The sequence below is a fragment of the Nerophis ophidion genome, linkage group LG18 (genome assembly GCF_033978795.1).
Source record: "Nerophis ophidion isolate RoL-2023_Sa linkage group LG18, RoL_Noph_v1.0, whole genome shotgun sequence".
NCBI lineage: Eukaryota > Metazoa > Chordata > Actinopteri > Syngnathiformes > Syngnathidae > Nerophis > Nerophis ophidion.
The window spans coordinates 29,482,914-29,501,703 of record NC_084628.1 but is presented as its reverse complement, the minus strand read 5'-3'; the positions used below and the strand labels follow the sequence as shown (position 1 = coordinate 29,501,703).

Below are 18,790 nucleotides of genomic sequence, written 5' to 3'. Positions count from 1 at the left end.
TAAACACGCTGCAAGATTGCTTGTATCGTACATAATATCACAAAAAAGTAAACACGCTGCAAGACTTCTTGTATTGCACATGATATCACACACAAGTAAACACTCTGCAGGACTGCTTGTATCGCACATGCTATCACAGACAAGTAAACACTCCACAGGACTGCTTGTATCGAACATGATTTCACACACAAGTAAACTTTCTGCAAGACTGCTTGTATCGCACATGATATCACACACAAGTAAACACGCTGCAAGACTTCTTGTATTGCACATGATATCACACACAAGTAAACACTCTGCAGGACTGCTTATATCGCACTTGCTATCACAAAAAAGTAAACACTGCAGGACTGCTTGTATCGCACATGCTATTACACAAAACCCTCTGCAAGACTGCTTGTATCGCACATATCACACAAGTAAACACGCTGCAAGACTGCTTGTATCGCACATGATATCACACACAAGTAAACACGCTGCAAGACTTCTTGTATCACATATGATATCACACACAAGTAAACACTCTGCAGTACTGCTTGCATCGCACATGCTATCACAGACAAGTAAACACTCCGCAGGACTGCTTGTATCGCACATGATATTCCACTCAAATAAACATTCTGAAGGACTGCTAGAATCGCACACAATAAAAAAATACAAATGTTAGTTTACACACAATAAATACATGAAAATATAAATATGTTAATAAAATATTAGTTTAACAGTACATGGCACACAATAAAATATAGTACAAATATTAGTTTACACACTATAAATACATATAGATATAAAGATGATGATAAAATGTGAGTTTACAAACAATAAATACAAATATGATAATACAATAGTTGCACTCACAGCCTCGCCTGCTCGCCCGGCTCCTCTGCTGCTCCGGCGGACTTATGCCGCCGCTGCGCCCGCTGCTTGACGCCCCCCTGCGGCGGAAGGAGACACGCCGAGTAGAATCCAGAGAAGTCCGCTCGCTGCTCGCAAACATCCGTGAAGGAATTCCAACCGGCTAGAACCTTGAAGAACCTTTTAGAACCTCCTGTGTTGGTGCGTGGTGCACGTGCTCGTGAGGACGTTCGAGGTACCACGTGACGAGGAGGAGGAGGAGGAAGGTGGTCCTCGCTGCTGAGGAAGAGGAAGACGAGGAGTCTTCATCGCCTCTGGCCACTCCTCCACTTTTTAGGGAGAAAATATGAAATATGAAATATGTCTCATTGGTGTTTATTGACGACCTCACTGGACACTACATTAGGTACACCTCTCACTGGACATTACATTAGGCACACCTCTCACTGGACACTACATTAGGTACACTTCTCACTGGACACTACATTAGGTACACTTCTCACTGGACACTAGATTAAGTGCACCTCTCACTGGACACTACATTAGGTACACTTCTCACTGGACACTACATTAGGTACACTTCTCACTGGACACTAGATTAAGTGCACCTCTCACTGGACACTACATTAGGTACACTTCTCACTGGACACTACATTAGGTACACATCTCACTGGACATTACATTAGGTACACCTCTCACTGGACATTACATTAGGTACACCTCTCACTAAACACTACATTAGGTACACTTCTCACTGGACACTACATTAGGTACACTTCTCACTGGACACTACATTAGGTACACCTCTCACTGGACATTACATTAGGTACACCTCTCACTAAACACTACATTAGGTACACTTCTCACTGGACACTACATTAGGTACACTTCTCACTGGACACTACATTAGGTACACTTCTCACTGGACACTAGATTAAGTGCACCTCTCACTGGACACTACATTAGGTACACTTCTCCCTGGACACTACATTAGGTACACCTCTTACTGGACATTACATTAGGTACACCTCTCACTAAACACTACATTAGGTACACCTCTCACTAAACACTACATTAGGTACACTTCTCCCTGGACACTACATTAGGTACACCTCTCACTGGACACTACATTAGATACACTTCTCACTGGACACTACATTAGGTACACTTCTCACTGGACACTACATTAGGTACACCTCTCACTGGACACTAGATTAAGTGCACCTCTCACTGGACACTACATTAGGTACACTTCTCACTGGACACTACATTAGATACACCTCTCACTGGACACTACATTAGGTACACCTCTCACTGGACACTACATTAGATACACTTCTCACTGGACACTACATTAGGTACACTTCTCACTGGACACTACATTAGGTACACCTCTCACTGGACATTAGATTAAGTGCACCTCTCACTGGACACTACATTAGGTACACTTCTCACTGGACACTACATTAGATACACCTCTCACTGGACACTACATTAGGTACACCTCTCACTGGACACTACATTAGATACACTTCTCACTGGACACTACATTAGATACACTTCTCACTGGACACTACATTAGGTACACTTCTCTCTGGACACTACATTAGGTACACCTCTCACTGGACACTAGATTAAGTGCACCTCTCACTGGACACTACATTATGTACACTGCTTCACTGGACACTACATTAGGTACACCTCTCAATGGACACATTAGGTCTCACTGGACACTACATTAGGTACACCTCTCACTGGACACTACATTAGGTACACTTCTCACTGGACACTACATTAGATACACCTCTCACTGGACACTACATTAGGTACACCTCTCACTGGACACTACATTAGATACACTTCTCACTGGACACTACATTAGATACACTTCTCACTGGACACTACATTAGGTACACCTCTCACTGGACACTAGATTAAGTGCACCTCTCACTGGACACTACATTATGTACACTGCTTCACTGGACACTACATTAGGTACACCTCTCAATGGACACATTAGGTCTCACTGGACACTACATTAGGTACACCTCTCACTGGACACTACATTAGGTACACCAATCACTGGACACTACATTAGGTACACCTCTCAATGGACACATTAGGTCTCACTGGACACTACATTAGGTACACCAATCACTGGACACTACATTAGGTACACCGCTTCAATGGACACTACTTTAGGTCTCACTGGACACTACATTAGGTACACCTCTCGCTGGACATTACTTGACGTCTCACTGGACACTACATTAGGCACACCTCTCACTGGACACTACATTAGGTAAACCTCTCACTGGACATTACATTAGGCACACCTCTTACTGGACACTGCATTGGGTCTCACTGGACACTGCATTAGGTAGCCCTCTCACTGGACATTATATTAGGTACACCTCTCATTGGACACTATATTAGGTCTCACAGGACACTACATTAAGTACACTTTTAACTGGACACTACATTAGGTCTCACTGGACACTTCATTAGGTACACTTCTCACTGGACACTACATTAGGTACACCTTTCACTGGACACTACATTAGGTACACTTCTCACTGGACACTACATTAGGTACACCTCTTACTGGACACTACATTAGGTACACTTCTCACTGGACACAACATTAGGTCTCACTGGACACTACATTAGGTACATCTCTCACTGGACACTACATTAGGTATACCTCTCACTGGACATTACATTAGGTCTCACTGGACACTACATTAGGTACATCTCTCACTGGACACTACATTAGGTATACCTTCTCACTGGACATTACATTAGGTCTCACTGGACACTACAAAGGGGAAAACTTTTCACTGGACACTACATTAGGTACACCTCTCACTGGACACTACAATAGGTATACCTCTCACTGGACACTAAATTAGGTACACCTCTCACTGGACACTACATTAGGTCTCACTGGACACTACATTAGGTACACCTCTCACTGGACACTACATTAGGTCTCACTGGACACTACATTAGGTACACCTCTCACTGGACACTACATTAGGTCTCACTGGACACTACATTAGGTCTCACTGGACACTACATTAGGTACACCTCTCGCTGGACACTACATTTGCTACACCTCTCACTGGACACTACATTTGCTACACCTCTCACTGGACACTACATTAGGTCTCACTGGACACTACATTAGGTACATCTCTCACTGGACACTACATTAGGTATACCTCTCACTGGACATTACATTAGGTCTCACTGGACACTACAAAGGGGAAAACTTTTCACTGGACACTACATTAGGTACACCTCTCACTGGACACTACAATAGGTATACCTCTCACTGGACACTAAATTAGGTACACCTCTCACAGGACACTGCATTAAGTATACCTCTCACTGGACACTACATTAGGTACACCTCTCACTGGACACTAAATTAGGTACACCTCTCACTGGACACTACATTAAGTATACCTCTCACTGGACACTACATTAGGTCTCACTGGACACTACATTAGGTACACCTCTCACTGGACACTACATTAGGTCTCACTGGACACTACATTTGCTACACCTCTCACTGGACACAGGCGTCGCCTGTGGGCTGAGCATGTGCGGAAGCCGGCTACAACGCAGCTGCAGGTGAGTGGATAATCTAGCTGGAACAGGTTGTCTAATCACCTGTCTCTCCATTTAAAGCAGCGCGAGGAGCCTGGATGAAGGAGGGAGCCCAGAGAGACTGAGGGGGACGAGAGACACTCAGTAGAAAGTTAAAAAAATCATGTAAACGTCTGCTAATCAAGTCTGATTATTCCCTGTCACCAAGATCCCGCAACCAGAAATTGGTACAGATGGATAATAAAATATCTAAAAAAAAAATAAAAATAAAAAAAAATATATATATATATATATATATATGAAAGACAATTAAAAGAAGATCACAGACATGCTGACACACAAGGTCACTGCCCCCATAGCTGGCCGACTTGCAGCACCTCGGAATACCTTGTAGCACCAAGCTACCACAATAGACGCGGGGACTAGACCCAGCAGGCCCCAACCAAGACGGGCACCCGGAAGGGATGGACGGTGGGACCCAGGAGCTCTGGACATGCAGCCCAGATGCAGTAGCCTGAGGCGCCGACCCCCACCTGACAGGCAGGCCCGGAGCGTATCCCCAGAAATATACATACACGCACACACACACACACACACACGCACGCGCGCACGCACGCACGCACGCACGCACACACACACACACCGCACCAAGTCACCAACACAGACTCCACAGCACAAGGCCGGGCCACACCCACCCAATAGGAAGCAAAACCCACGCAACGCCACACAAAAATAAATAAATACATTTTAAAAATTATTTTAAAAAACTAGGATTCGTGTAACTAATTAGGTACAACTCTCAATGGACACAACATTAGGTACACCTATATGCTCATCAACAATAAATATTCAGTTGTTTGATATCTACAACAATGTCTTCGTGGTGATCTTGTACGATCTGATGCAAATGTTATTCAAGAGTTTTACTATTCTTATAATTATTATTTTGTTATTATTGCTTTTATTATTATTAATATTGTTATTATGATTATTAATGACATTATCAACACATCATTGTTATTAGTAGTATTAATATTATCATAATAGTTATTATTATCATTATTATAATGATTATGGGAATGGTAAATATTGATGATTTTCATTCCATAAAACATAATTATAGTCGTTTTTATTATGTTTTACTATCATTGTAATCTTACCAAATAAAGTCAGTGCATACCTGTTCAATACTTGTCTTACCTGCACGTACCCGTGTTACAGTAATTCAATACTTGTCTTACCTGCACGTACCTGTGTAACATCAGTTCAATACTTGTCTTACCTGCACGTACCTGTTACATTAATGCAATACTTGTCTTACCTGCACGTACCAGTGTTACAGTAATTCAATACTTGTCTTACCTGCACACCAAAAATGTTGGGTTAAAAAAATGACACAATTTTAACCCAACTGTTGGTTCAGAAAAGGATGAACCCCTTATTTGGGTTATTTTAACCCAACATTTTGGGTTGCTTTTTTCAACCTGACATTTGGGTCGAATTTTTTAACCCAAAAGTTGAGTTATGATGACTCAATGTTGGGTTATTTCCAAACAAACTATTCGGTTTAATTTATATAACCCAAAAGTTGAGTTATGCTCACTTCAAAGTTGGGTTATTCCAAACCCAACTATTGGGTTGAACAATTTAGCACTCCTTGACCCAATAGTGGGTAAAACTAATAATTTGTAATGCTACTTTGTCCTGCTCCTTCCCAAGATCAGTTCAGAACAACTATGTTAGAAAATTAAGGTTTTAAATACCGATAAAAAAATACGTCATAAAAATTGTGGTATGGCAACATTTACCCATTTCATATTTACTTTCTAGCATGTAAAATTGTACTTAGTGAAATAAGGTGTTTAAAGGCAGCCCAGGACTCTTGGTTGGTGTCTGTGGCACCACATCAAGCCAGAGTCTCAGGGATAGTTCCTCTTTGCCTTCTGTAGGGCAGCAATAATCAGGTATCAATATGATGTGGCTGACATTTAATGTATTTCAAATAAAATTACCTCTGTATTCTTCACAGACTTCTCCAGAGCTCTATCCTTCTACCCCGACCCTACAAGTCTCTCCACCAGTACTCCCCTTGTCTGAATCAGGTCCAGCACGCCCATCAGAAGCTTCCGCAATCAGTTGTTCTTTAATGGACAAATGGTTGATTGCAATAATTGACTGAGGGACACCTATTCTGTTCCTCGCCCTTTCTATATGTCATGCATCCATGACTCTTGGCGATATTATACACGTGCCACCAACCCCGCCCACCTCAACCGACGCACGGAAGGGGGTGGGGGGTGGGGTTTGGTGCTAGCGGGGTGTATAATATAGCCAATAGTCATGGATGCATGGTATTCTGGGTAATTCTTATGTTGCATTTATGATGTGTTACAGAGAGCCGATGTTCTCCCGAAATGTGTTTGTTATTCTTGTTTGGTGTGGGTTCACAGTGTGGCGCATATTAGTAAGAGTGTTAAAGTTGTTTTATATCACAACCATCAGTGTGATCTGTATGGCTGTGGAACAAGACCCCTGGTTTACACATAATAAAAGCAAAAAAAAACCTCCTCCGCCATTTTGAAAATGATGACAGGAGAAGCGTCACTCGTGACGTCACGAACTTGAACCGGTGGTAAAAGTAAGCATGCGCTAATAAATTTGGGGAGCGAGTTTGACCCGGCAGTGGTTCAAGGCAGGCGCATATTACATGCCCGGCGGCTATTCAAGGAAATAAGGTATATGTAAATGTACATACAGTGCCTACATACATACAGGCCAAAAGTTTGGACACACCTTCTCATTCAATGTGTTTCCTGTATTTTCATGACTATTTACATTGTAGTCTGTCACATCAAAACTACGAATGAACACATGTGGAGTTATATACTTAACAAAAAAGGTGAAATAACTGAAAACATGTTTTATTATCGAATTTCTTCAAAATAGCCACCCTTTACTGCGATTACTGCTTTGCACACTCTTGGCATTCTCTCCATGAGCTTCGAGAGGTAGTCACCTGAAATGGTTTTCACTTCACAGGTGTCATAGTTTTGGAGTCCAGTAGGTGTTCCTGGGGATTTGGAGGCATTTTGGGGGCATCTTTTTAAACAGTTTGGCCTACTTTGGTGAGGCTATGGAGTCCAGCAGGTGTTCCTGGGGATTTGGAGGCATTTTCGGGGCATCTTTTTGAACAGTTTCGCGTATTTTGGTGAGACAGATGAGTCCAGCAGGTGTCCCCGGGGATTTGGGTTCCTTTTAGGGGCATCTTTTTAAACAGATTAGCATATTTTGGTGATGCTGAAGGGTCCAACAGGTGTTCCCGGGGAATTGTAGTCCTCTTGTTGGGCATCTTTTTAAACAGATTGGCCTATTTTGGTGAGGCAGAGGAGTTACGCGGGTGTTCCTGGGAAATTGGAGTCCTTTTGTGGGCATCTTTTTAAACAGTTTGGCCTATTTTGGTGAGGCTATGAAGTCCAGCAGGTGTTCCTGGGGATTTGGAGGCATTTTCGGGGCATCTTTTTAAACAGTTTCGCGTATTTTGGTGGGACAGAGGATACCAGCAGGTGTCCCCAGGGATTTGGGTCCCTTTTAGGGGCATCTTTTTAAACATATTGGGATATTTTGGTGATGCTGAAGGGTCCAGCAGGTGTTCCTGGGGAATTGGAGTCCTCTTGCTGTGCATCTTTTTAAACAGTTTGGCCTATTTTGGTGAGGCAATGGAGTCTAACAGGTGTTCCTGGGGAATTGGAGGCATTTATGGGCTTCATTTTAAACAGTTTGGCATATTTTGGTGAAGCAGAGGAGTCCAGCATGTGTTCCCAGGGAAATGAGGTCATCTTTTAAACACTTTGGCATATTTTGGTGAAGCAGAGGAGTCCAGCAGGTGTTCCCGGGTAATTGGAGCCCTTTTGGGGCCTATTTTTAGACCGTTTGGGGTATTTTGGTAAGGCAGAGGAGTCCAGCAGGTATTTCCGGGGAATTAGAGGCCTCCGGTGGCCGCCTGAAGCAGCTGCACCCATTTCCATGGCTGGGATGAGTCCTGCACCTTCTGGGCATCACCGTTAAATCCTTTTGCCTCATTTTGGAGGAGCTGAGCAGACAGGCAGGTGTTCGCGGGGAATGGGAATCCTCTTGTGGACTAACGTTCAAAAATACTCCCCGGGATGACTCACAGCGTTAGGGAAGGCCTAAATAAGCCCCAAATAGCCCAAAATGTGGGGGGAAGGAAAATACAATTTTTTTGTAAATTGTCTTTTCCTTCCCCCCACATTTTGGGCTGTTTGGGGCTTATTTAGGCCTTGCCTAATACTGTGAGTCATCCCGGGGGAGTATTTTTGAACATTAGTCCACAAGAGGGATGCCAATTCCCCAACATGGGGGAAAGGTCAAAAAGACCCCCAGGATGACTGACAGGTGACCTGGGGAAAAAAAGGAAAATAAAAAAGCAGCGGGGAATTGAAGCCCTGCTGTGGACCGCTGCCGCATCTGCACCCATAAAAGAAGCATTATTTCCAAGTGTCTCTTATCTATAGGACCAGACTTATGAGGGAAAAACTGGCTATTGTTTAGTGTCTTTTATTGACAGCAATAGACTTTGGAAGGAAAAACGCTCTCTGGTGGACATTAGCCGCAGCTGCAGCTGTCAAAAAAAGCATTTTCGAAACTTAGACTGAGACCAACTTTATTGATCCACAAGGGAAATGGTTCCACACAGTAGCCCAGTTATGAGATATTTGAAGATATTTGATTAGTATTAAAAGCGGCCCGCGGGCCGCAGCTGCCTGCTGCTGTTTTGCACGCACTGATACTCCATCAGTGTTGGCGCTAGGAATTTTCAAAATGGGGTCCCAGGGACCCCATCGAGTCATACAAATGGGGTCCCACAGTACATTTTAGGGGTCACGCTTTTTTGTAACTGTTGTAAAAACAAATGATAAATATACGCATTATCCTGTCATATCTCACATTCTATATTGTGTTTTGGAAAAAGGTTGTCATAAACGTTACTTCATTTATTTAACAAAATAATACAAAAGAAAACCAATTTTAATGCATATATCAGACCACTGAACACTTTTCCACTTTGCAGCAGTCCATCTTAGATGAGCTCAGGCACAGTGGAGACGACAGCGTTTCTGGGTGTTGTTGATAAATCGCTTTTGCTTTGCATAGTAAAGTTTTAACTAGCACTTACAGATGTAGCGACGGACTGTAGTTACTTACAGAGGTTTTCTGAAATGTTCCTGAGCCCATGTGGTGATATCCTTTAAACACTAATGTCATTTTTTGAAGCAGTAAAGCCTGAAGGATTGAAGGTCACGGGCATCGCCACTAACGTGCAGTGATTTATCCGGATTCTCTGAACCTTTTGACGATATTACGGACAGTAGATGGTGAAATTCATTGAGAAATGTTGTTCTTAAACTGTTGCACAATTTGCTCAGGCATATGTTGACAAAGTGTTGACCCTCGCCCCATCCTTCTTGGTGAATGACTGAGCATTTCATGCTGTTTTTATACCCAATCATGGCACCCACCTGTTCCCAATTAGCCTGTTCACCTGTGGGATGTTCCAAATAAGTTTTGGTGAGCATTCCTCAACTTGCTCAGTCTTTTTTGGCACTTGTGCCAGCTTTTTTGAAACATGTTGCAGGCATCAAATTCCAAATGAGCTAATGTTTGCAAAAAATTAGTTTTCCAGTTCAAACGTTGAATATCGTGTCCTTGTAGTCTATTCAATTGAATATAAGTTGAAAAGTATTTGCAAATCATTGTATTCTATTTTTATTTACCATTTACACAACGTGACAATTTCACTGCTTTTGGGTTTTGTAATATATACATGATGTATGTAATGTAGTAACATTCATAATAACATGTAATATATACATAATGTAAGTATGTATGTAAAAGTAGTTCCGCAGCGTTGGCGCTTATAATAACAATATTGCTCATACTTGTTAATATTTAGGTCACCATGAATTGATTAACGTGGACCCCGACTTAAACAAGTTGAAAAACTTATTCGGGTGTTACCATTTAGTGGTCAATTGTACGGAATATGTACTGAACTGTGCAATCTATTAATAAAAGTATCAATCATCCATCCATCCATCCATCTTCTTCCTCTTATCCGAGGTCGGGTCGCAGGGGCAACAGCCTAAGCAGGGAAACCCAGACTTCCCTTTCCCCAGCCACTTCGTCTAGCTCTTCCCGGGGGATCCCGAGGCGTTCCCAGGCCAGCCGGGAGACATAGTCTTCCCAATGTGTCCTGGGTCTTCCCCGTGGCCTCCTACCGGTTGGACGTGCCCTAAACACCTCCCTAGGGAGGCGTTCGGGTGGCATCCTGACCAGATGCCCGAACCACCTCATCTGGCTCCTCTCGATGTGGATGAGTAGCGGCTTTACTTTGAGTTCCTCCCGGATGGCAGAGCTTCTCACCCTATCTCTAAGGGAGAGCCCCGCCACCCGGCGGAGGAAACTCATTTCGGCCGCTTGTACCCGTGATCTTATCCTTTCGGTCATGACCCAAAGCTCATGACCATAGGTGAGGATGGGAACGTAGATCGACCGGTAAATTGAGAGCTTTGCCTTCCGGCTCAGCTCCTTCTTCACCACAACGGATCGGTACAACGTCCGCATTACTGAAGACGCCGCACCGATCCGCCTGTCGATCTCACGATCCACTCTTCCCTCACTCGTGAACAAGACTCCTAGGTACTTGAACTCCTCCACTTGGGGCAGGGTCTCCTCCCCAACCCGGAGATGGCACTCCACCCTTTTCCGGGCGAGAACCATGGACTCGGACTTGGAGGTGCTGATTCTCATTCCGGTCGCTTCACACTCGGCTGCGAACCAATCCAGTGAGAGCTGAAGATCCCGGTCAGATGAAGCCATCAGGACCACATCATCTGCAAAAAGCACAGACCTAATCCTGCGGTCACCAAACCGGAACCCCTCAACGCCTTGACTGCGCCTAGAAATTCTGTCCATAAAAATTATGAACAGAATCGGTGACAAAGGGCAGCCTTGGCGGAGTCCAACCCTCACTGGAAATGTGTTCGACTTACTGCCGGCAATGTGGACCAAGCCTTGGCACTGATCGTACAGGGAGCGGGCCGCCACAATGAGACAGTCCGACTCATACTCTCTGAGCACTCCCCACAGGACTTCCCGAGGGACACGGTCGAATGCCTTCTCCAAGTCCACAAAGCACATGTAGACTGGTTGGGCAAACTCCCATGCACCCTCAAGAACCCTGCCGAGAGTACAGAGCTGGTCCACAGTTCCACGACCAGGACGAAAACCACACTGTTCCTCCTGAATCCGAGGTTCGACTATCCGGCGTAGCCTCCTCTCCAGTACACCTGAATAGACCTTACCGGGAAGGCTGATGAGTGTGATCCCACAATAGTTGGAACACACCCTCCGGGTCCCCCTTCTTAAAGAGAGGGGCCACCACTCCGGGCTGCCAATCCAGAGGTACCGCCCCCGATGTCCACGCGATGCTGCAGAGTCTTGTCAACCAAGACAGCCCCACAGCATCCAGAGCCTTAAGGTACTCCCTCGAGTGTACCCAAAAAGGGTGGGTACTCTGAACTGCTGTTTGGTGCGTAAGCACAAACAACAGTCAGGACCCGTCCCCCCACCCGAAGGCGGAGGGAGGCTACCCTTTCATCCACTGGGTTGAACTCCAACGTGTAGGCTTTAAGCCGGGGGGCAACCAGAATTGCCACCCCAGCCCGTCGCCTCTCACTGTCGGCAACGCCAGAGTGGAAGAGGGTCCAGTCCCTCTCGAGAGAAGTGGTTCCAGAGCCCTTGCTGTGCGTCGAAGTGAGTCCGACTATATCCAGCCGGAACTTCTCCACTTCGCGCACTAGCTCAGGCTCTTTCCCCCCCAGTGAGGTGACGTTCCACGTCCCAAGAGCTAGCTTCTGTAGCCGAGCATCGGACCGCCAAGTGCCCTGCCTTCGGCTGCCTCCCAGCTCACATTGCACCCGACCTCTATGGCCCCTGCTATGGGTGGTGAGCCCATTGGAGGGGTGACCCACGTTGCCTCTTCGGGCTGTTACCATTTAGTGGTCAATTGTACGGAATATGTACTGAACTGTGCAATCTACTAATAAAAGTATCAATCAGCCATCCATCTTCTTCCTCTTATCCGAGGTCGGGTCGTGGGGGCAACAGCCTAAGCAGGGAAACCCAGACTTCCCTTTCCCCAGCCACTTCGTCTAGCTCTTCCCGGGGGATCCCGAGGCGTTCCCAGGCCAGCCGGGAGACATAGTCTTCCCAACGTGTCCTGGGTCTTCCCCGTGGCCTCCTACCGGTTGGACATGACCTGAACACCTCCTGGTGGCCATGGGAACGCCATCGTGCCCCACCTCCGGGCCTGGCTCCAGAGGGGGGCTCCGGTGACCCGCGTCCGGGCGAGGGAAATCTGGGTCCATGTTTTGTCTTCTTCATAGAGGTTTTCGAGCTGCTCATTGTCTGATCCCACACCTAGAACCTGTTTGCCTTGGGAGACCCTACCAGGGGTCATAAAGCCCCCGGACATAGCTCCTAGGATCATTGGGACACGCAAACTCCTCTACCACAATTAATCAAAAACCACATGTTAATGGGGTATTGTTGGTGTTTTTTTGGATGTTTTCTACAGGGCTTCATGGTCAAATTGTAAGCAAACCTTGTACATTTCGATTTAAAATGCATGAAAAACAGAAAGATAAATGTTTTACATAAGGACTGTGAATGATAAGAGAAAATGGAAACAAAGTGCAGGACACACCAACAATCATTATGTGGAGACCAAACTAACTCTTTGCAGCCCTCTAGTGGCGCATTTTACCACTTCACTGACTTCCTGCTCAATCAAAAACAGTAACACAATTAGGACTTGACCGATAACAAATTCTGCTGGACGATTCATTAACCAACTAATTATTGCCGACGATATTATTCCCAACATTTTTTGACAGCAAATTAATCACAGATGTACAGAAAACATGTAATAATAATGCATATTTTTCAGATGCAATAAACTTGTATTTCTATTACATTTCTTATATAATAATAATACATATAATATAGCAATATTATATAATAACATTTTATATAATAATTACATCATTATTATATTATCTATTATATTTTAACAATGTAATTGAAATGTAAATGTTTAAATATCAATCTTAACTATAACAAACAAATAAGAATAAATTATAATCTGTCAGCAAAATTCTATATTGTTACACAGTATACAGTTATGGTCAGAAGTTTACATACACTTGTAAGGAACATGGGCTTCACGGTGGCAGAGGGGTTAGTGCGTCTGCCTCACAATACGAAGGTCCTGCAATCCTGGGTTCAAAATCCAGGCTCGGGATCTTTCTGTGTGGAGCTTGCATGTTCTCCCCGTGAATGCGTGGGTTCCCTCCGGGTACTCCGGCTTCCTCCCACTTCCAAAAACATGCACCTGGGGATAGGTTGATTGGCAACACTAAATTGGCCCTAGTGTGTGAATGTGAGTGTGAATGTTGTCTGTCTATCTGTGTTGGCCCTGCGATGAGGTGGCGACTTGTCCAGGGTGTACCCCGCCTTCTGCCCGATTGTAGCTGAGATAGGCGCCAGCGACCCCCGCGACCCCAAAAGGGAATAAGCGGTAGAAAATGGATGGATGGATGGATGTAAGGAACATAATGTCATGGTTGTCTTGAGTTTCCAATCATTTCTACAGCTCTCATTTTTTTTGCGATAGAGTGATTGGAGCACATACTTGTTGGTCAAAAAAAACATTCAATTGTTGTTTTATCTGCCCACAGAACTTTCCTCCTGAAGGTATTTTCTTTGTCCATGTGATGTCAGATGAAACAAGAATTGAGCTGTTTGGCCACAATACCCAGCAATATGTTTGGAGAAGAAAAGGTGAGGCCTTTAATCCCAGGAACACCACACCTCCCATCAAGCATGATGGTGGTAGTATTTTGCTCTGGGCCTGTTTAGTTTAGTTTAGTTTATTTTAGTTTAGTTTATTAAGAATCCTCAGTCTACACCGCAGTGGAGACTATTCTTCCTGGGGTCCAGGCAAAAAACATCAAAACATCACAAAACAAAAGATTAAAATGCAGTACAACATGATCAAATAATAAAATGTCATAATACAAAAATAGTAACAATAAAGAACCCAAAAAATAATAACTTATGTTACATAATAATGTTCATACCAAAGATAAAAAAAAGCAATATAAAAATTAGGGGTATAACAGTACGTGTATTTGTATGGAACCGTTTCGGTACAGGGGTTACTGTTCGGTTTGGAGGTGTACCGAACGAGTTTCCAAACGAACATATGAAGTAGCCACCTAATCTAAAGTCTTAACAAGCTGCTCTGCTTTCTGCCTCTGTCTCCTACACAGCACCCAGCATTGTCCTACCCACACAACCATCTGATTGGTTACATTAATAGCGGTAACAGCCAATCAGCAGTGCGTATTCAGAGCACATGTAGTCAGCGCTTCAGCGTGGAGCAGATAGGTGTTTAGCAGGTGAGCAGCGGACTCTCCCCAAATTATAATAAACACCTCCCAGTCAGCGTTCTAGATGACGTTCGAGAAACAAACTGCAGCTCAGCTCGCTCGCAGTCCTGGCTTGAGGTGAAGGCTAATTAACTTTTTGCGTAACGTTACCTCATTTTGCGGTGTGTGTGTTAGCTCATTGTGCTGTGTGTGTGTGTGTATGTGTGCGTGTGTGCGTGTGTATGCTAGTGATATAACAACCCCATTTCCATATGAGTTGGGAAATTGTGTTAATGTAAATATAAACAGAATACAATGATTTGCAAACTATTTTCAACCTATATTCAGTTGAATATGCTACAAAGACAAAATATTTGATGTTGAAACCGATAAACTTTTTTTTTTTTTGCAAATAATCATTAACTTTAGAATTTGATGCGAGCAACACGTGACAAAGAAGATGCGAAAGGTGGCAATAAATACTGAGGAATGCTCATCAAACACTTATTTGGAACATCCCACAGGTGTGCAGGCTAATTGGGAACAGGTGGGAGCCATGATTGGGTATAAAAACAGCTTCCCCAAAAATGTATTTTCACAAGAAAGGATGGGGCGAGGTACACCCCTTTGTCCACAACTGCATGAGCAAATAGTCAAACAGTTTAAGAACAACGTTTATCAAAGTGCAACTGCAAGAAATGTAATCATTTGGGCAGGATTTAAGTTGCTCCAGTGTCATCAGATGCAAAAATCCCGATCGTTTGGTCTGCACATTTTACCGCCGATGCTAAGGCAGACATGGCCGAATAGCGTCAATAGCAATTCGCTCAATAGCTTCAGTTTCTTCTTCAATTTCATTCTCGCTATCTGCCTCCATACTCGAACCATCCGTTTCAATACATGCGTAATCTGTTGAATCGCTTAAGCCGCTGAAATCTGAGTTTGAATGCGAGCTAATGTCGCTATATCTTGCTGTGCTATCCACCATTTGTTTGTACTGGCAGCACTGGATGACGTCACAGGAAAATGGATGGTGGCTTCACAGATAGCAAAAATCAGGCACTTTAAAGCTTTTTTTAGGGATATTCCGGGATGGGTAAAATTTTGAAAAAAACTTCGATAAATAAAATAAGCCACTGGGAACTGATTTTTATTGGTTTTAACCCTTCTGAAATGGTGATAATGTTCCCCTTTAATGCATCCAGCGGGGCATCGCAACAAAATTAGGCATAATAATGTGTTAATTCCACGACTGTAGATATCGGTATCGGTAATTAAGAATTGGACAATCTCGGAATATCGGATATCGGCAAAAAAGCCATTATGAGAAAACTCAAAAGCATTAAAATCATAAAAAAATAATTGGGAAAAAAAACAAGCCAATGAACTGAGAAGGTGTTTTTATTGTTGGTGCCATGACGCCATTCTTTGGATGAGTTCACTCACTGCAGGCGCTGCAGTGTCCTTCCATTTAGTGCTTTTAAGTTACAGGAAGTACAAGTGCCGTTCCGTCCATAGCGTTTCTACTCATATGGATTCTTCATTCATCACTCCAAGCAACAATTGTAAGTTTTACAATATAACTAAAACAATTCTTACTGACTAAAGCGTCCCATGTGTGATGTCTGTAGGAGTGTTTTTCATGCATATTTGCATTTTGTAATGCAATCAAGCTAGCGTCGTTAGCATTAGCTAATATGCTTACACGTTTATGAGTGTCTGTGTTAGTATTATTAACTTACATTCTTTTTGTATAGTTTCACTTTCACAAATTCCTCAGTAAAGTCACCAAAACATCACCTGTGGAGTTATTGAGCCTGTTGTGCTGATTGGAGAGCTAGCTTGCGCAGCTAGTGGGTCCATGACCATGAGTTCTGTTTTGTTTGATCAGCCGTTTTACCGCTCTTTTACAGACGCCATTTGAAAACAAATTAAGGTATGTAAATAAACATTTCTGTGTCACTAACTCATTTCACAATGTATATATATGTGACTTATAGTTTGGTGCAACTTATATATGGAAAAAATGTTCTACTTAAATTTAGTGGGTGTGGCTTGTATACTGGTGCACTCTTTAGTCCGGTGCTAAAAAAAACAATGTTTTTATTTTCTAATCTATTCTTGCACGTCTCCAACTTAGTTATATATTTTGTTTTTTGACACATATTTACAGTTGGCATTCTAACTTTAGCATGTTATCAATTACCATATTTGCAGGTATATAGTTCACAGTCAATATTTTGATACTTGATGCATGCAAACTGTTGTAGCTATAATGGTGGTATTTGTTTTTATCGGACACTACCGAACACCGTGTTAATTGTTAGCATTTCAGGCCATTTCAGCTTTGACTGACAATTATGATGTCACCATGAAGGATGTTTACCTTAGAAAGTGTGTGTGTGCGTGTGCGTGCGTGTGTGTGTTTACTTGAAGGCAGTTCAGCTGGTATCACTCGGCAAACCCGTCAGACCGGCTTTTGGGTTTCTGTTCCTGTTTTTGGGAACTTCTGCTGAGTTCTTTCGCTTTGCTTTTTCTGCCTGGTGCTAACCTAGTGGGGGAAAGGCAAAATAGTCAGTTTGGAAACATGCAATTGTTGTTCTTATCTGGAGTGAAACGCAAGCAAGTGAATTGCCGGTTCGAACACAAATAGTTGACATGCAAAATAAGTAAAAATAAATACAATTTAAAAAAAAATCTAATTAAAAAATGAAAATAAATTGAAATAATAATTTTAAAAAGTCAATAGCTGACATTTAAAAAAATGAATGAATACAATTCAAATGTAAAATGAAAATATCTTTAAATTAAAAAAATCACTAAAAAAGAAATATATTTATATTTAAAAAAGTAATTAATAAAGAAAACAGCAGACATGAAAAAATCTAATTAATTAAATTGATAAAAAATGAATACATCTAGATAGAAAAATAAATAAATAAAAAGAAAATAGCTGACATGAAAAATAGCATTAAAAATATATATAAAATGAAAATACATTTAAATACAAAATAAATGACAAAGGGAATAGCTGACATGAAAAAATGAGGGGATAAAATAACTACAAAAAAATTATAGATTTAAATAAATGATAAATCGCCAGAAAATAGATGACATGAACTAATTAATCAATAAAAAACTTAATAACAAATAAACGCATTTAGATTGAAAAAAAAAAATAGCTGACATTAAAAAATAAATTGATGACATAAAAAATGTAATATAAAATAAAAACACATTTAAATAAAAAATAAAAGAAAAGGGGAATAGCTGACAAGAGAAATTCTAAATTATAATTCAAAAATAAATTTGGGTTAGATAATATTAAAAAAGGAAACAGCTGAAATGAAAGAAGAAAAAAAATCACATGAAACAATAAAAATACATTGAAATAAAAAAGGAAATAGCTAATATGTAAAGAAAGGAAATAGAAATAAAAAATAAATAAAAACAAAGGAAGCGGCTGACATGTGACAAATGATTATTGCTCACGTCTTTGGAATGCACTGAGTTTGAAACACTAACGAGCTTCATCAATATTCCTCACAAACCTCCTGAATGGGCCTGGCCATGACCGATAGTAACAATCAGGACTGGTTTCAGCATCCAAGCAGGTTGGCAAACTTGGCGCAGCATCAGGGTAAAGTGCAGACTCATTTAGGTTACATTGGAGTATTTTTAAGTGACACATTGTACTTTGTTCATCCTTCTGCGTGCACTTTTTTGTCTGTACAACACTTTGGCCGACCGAGGTTGTTTTCAAAAGTGCGATATAAATGAATCTAGTGAGGTGAAGCGGCCTCTGAGAA

At 42.4% G+C, this 18,790-nt stretch overlaps 2 protein-coding genes and 1 long non-coding RNA gene across 3 annotated transcripts in view; 1 reads left to right on the top strand and 2 right to left on the bottom strand.

Annotated features, from left to right (window-relative positions):
• LOC133537089 (contactin-5-like) overlaps positions 1–1,154 on the bottom strand; it is a 131,232-nt gene extending 130,078 nt beyond the window's left edge. The window contains exon 1 of the mRNA XM_061877949.1: positions 859–1,154. The gene's annotated coding sequence lies outside the window, so the exon portion shown is untranslated. The remainder of the gene's footprint in view (positions 1–858) is intronic.
• Positions 1,155–16,366: 15,212 nt separating this feature from the next.
• The window catches only part of LOC133537088 (uncharacterized), a 17,541-nt gene continuing 15,117 nt past the window's right edge, over positions 16,367–18,790 (bottom strand). Inside the window, exon 2 of the long non-coding RNA XR_009802602.1 lies at positions 16,367–17,532. This is a non-coding gene — a long non-coding RNA (uncharacterized LOC133537088). The remainder of the gene's footprint in view (positions 17,533–18,790) is intronic.
• The window catches only part of LOC133537087 (claudin-like protein ZF-A89), a 2,215-nt gene continuing 1,976 nt past the window's right edge, over positions 18,552–18,790 (top strand). Inside the window, exon 1 of the mRNA XM_061877948.1 lies at positions 18,552–18,790. This exon is cut by the window's right edge and continues 1,976 nt beyond it. The gene's annotated coding sequence lies outside the window, so the exon portion shown is untranslated.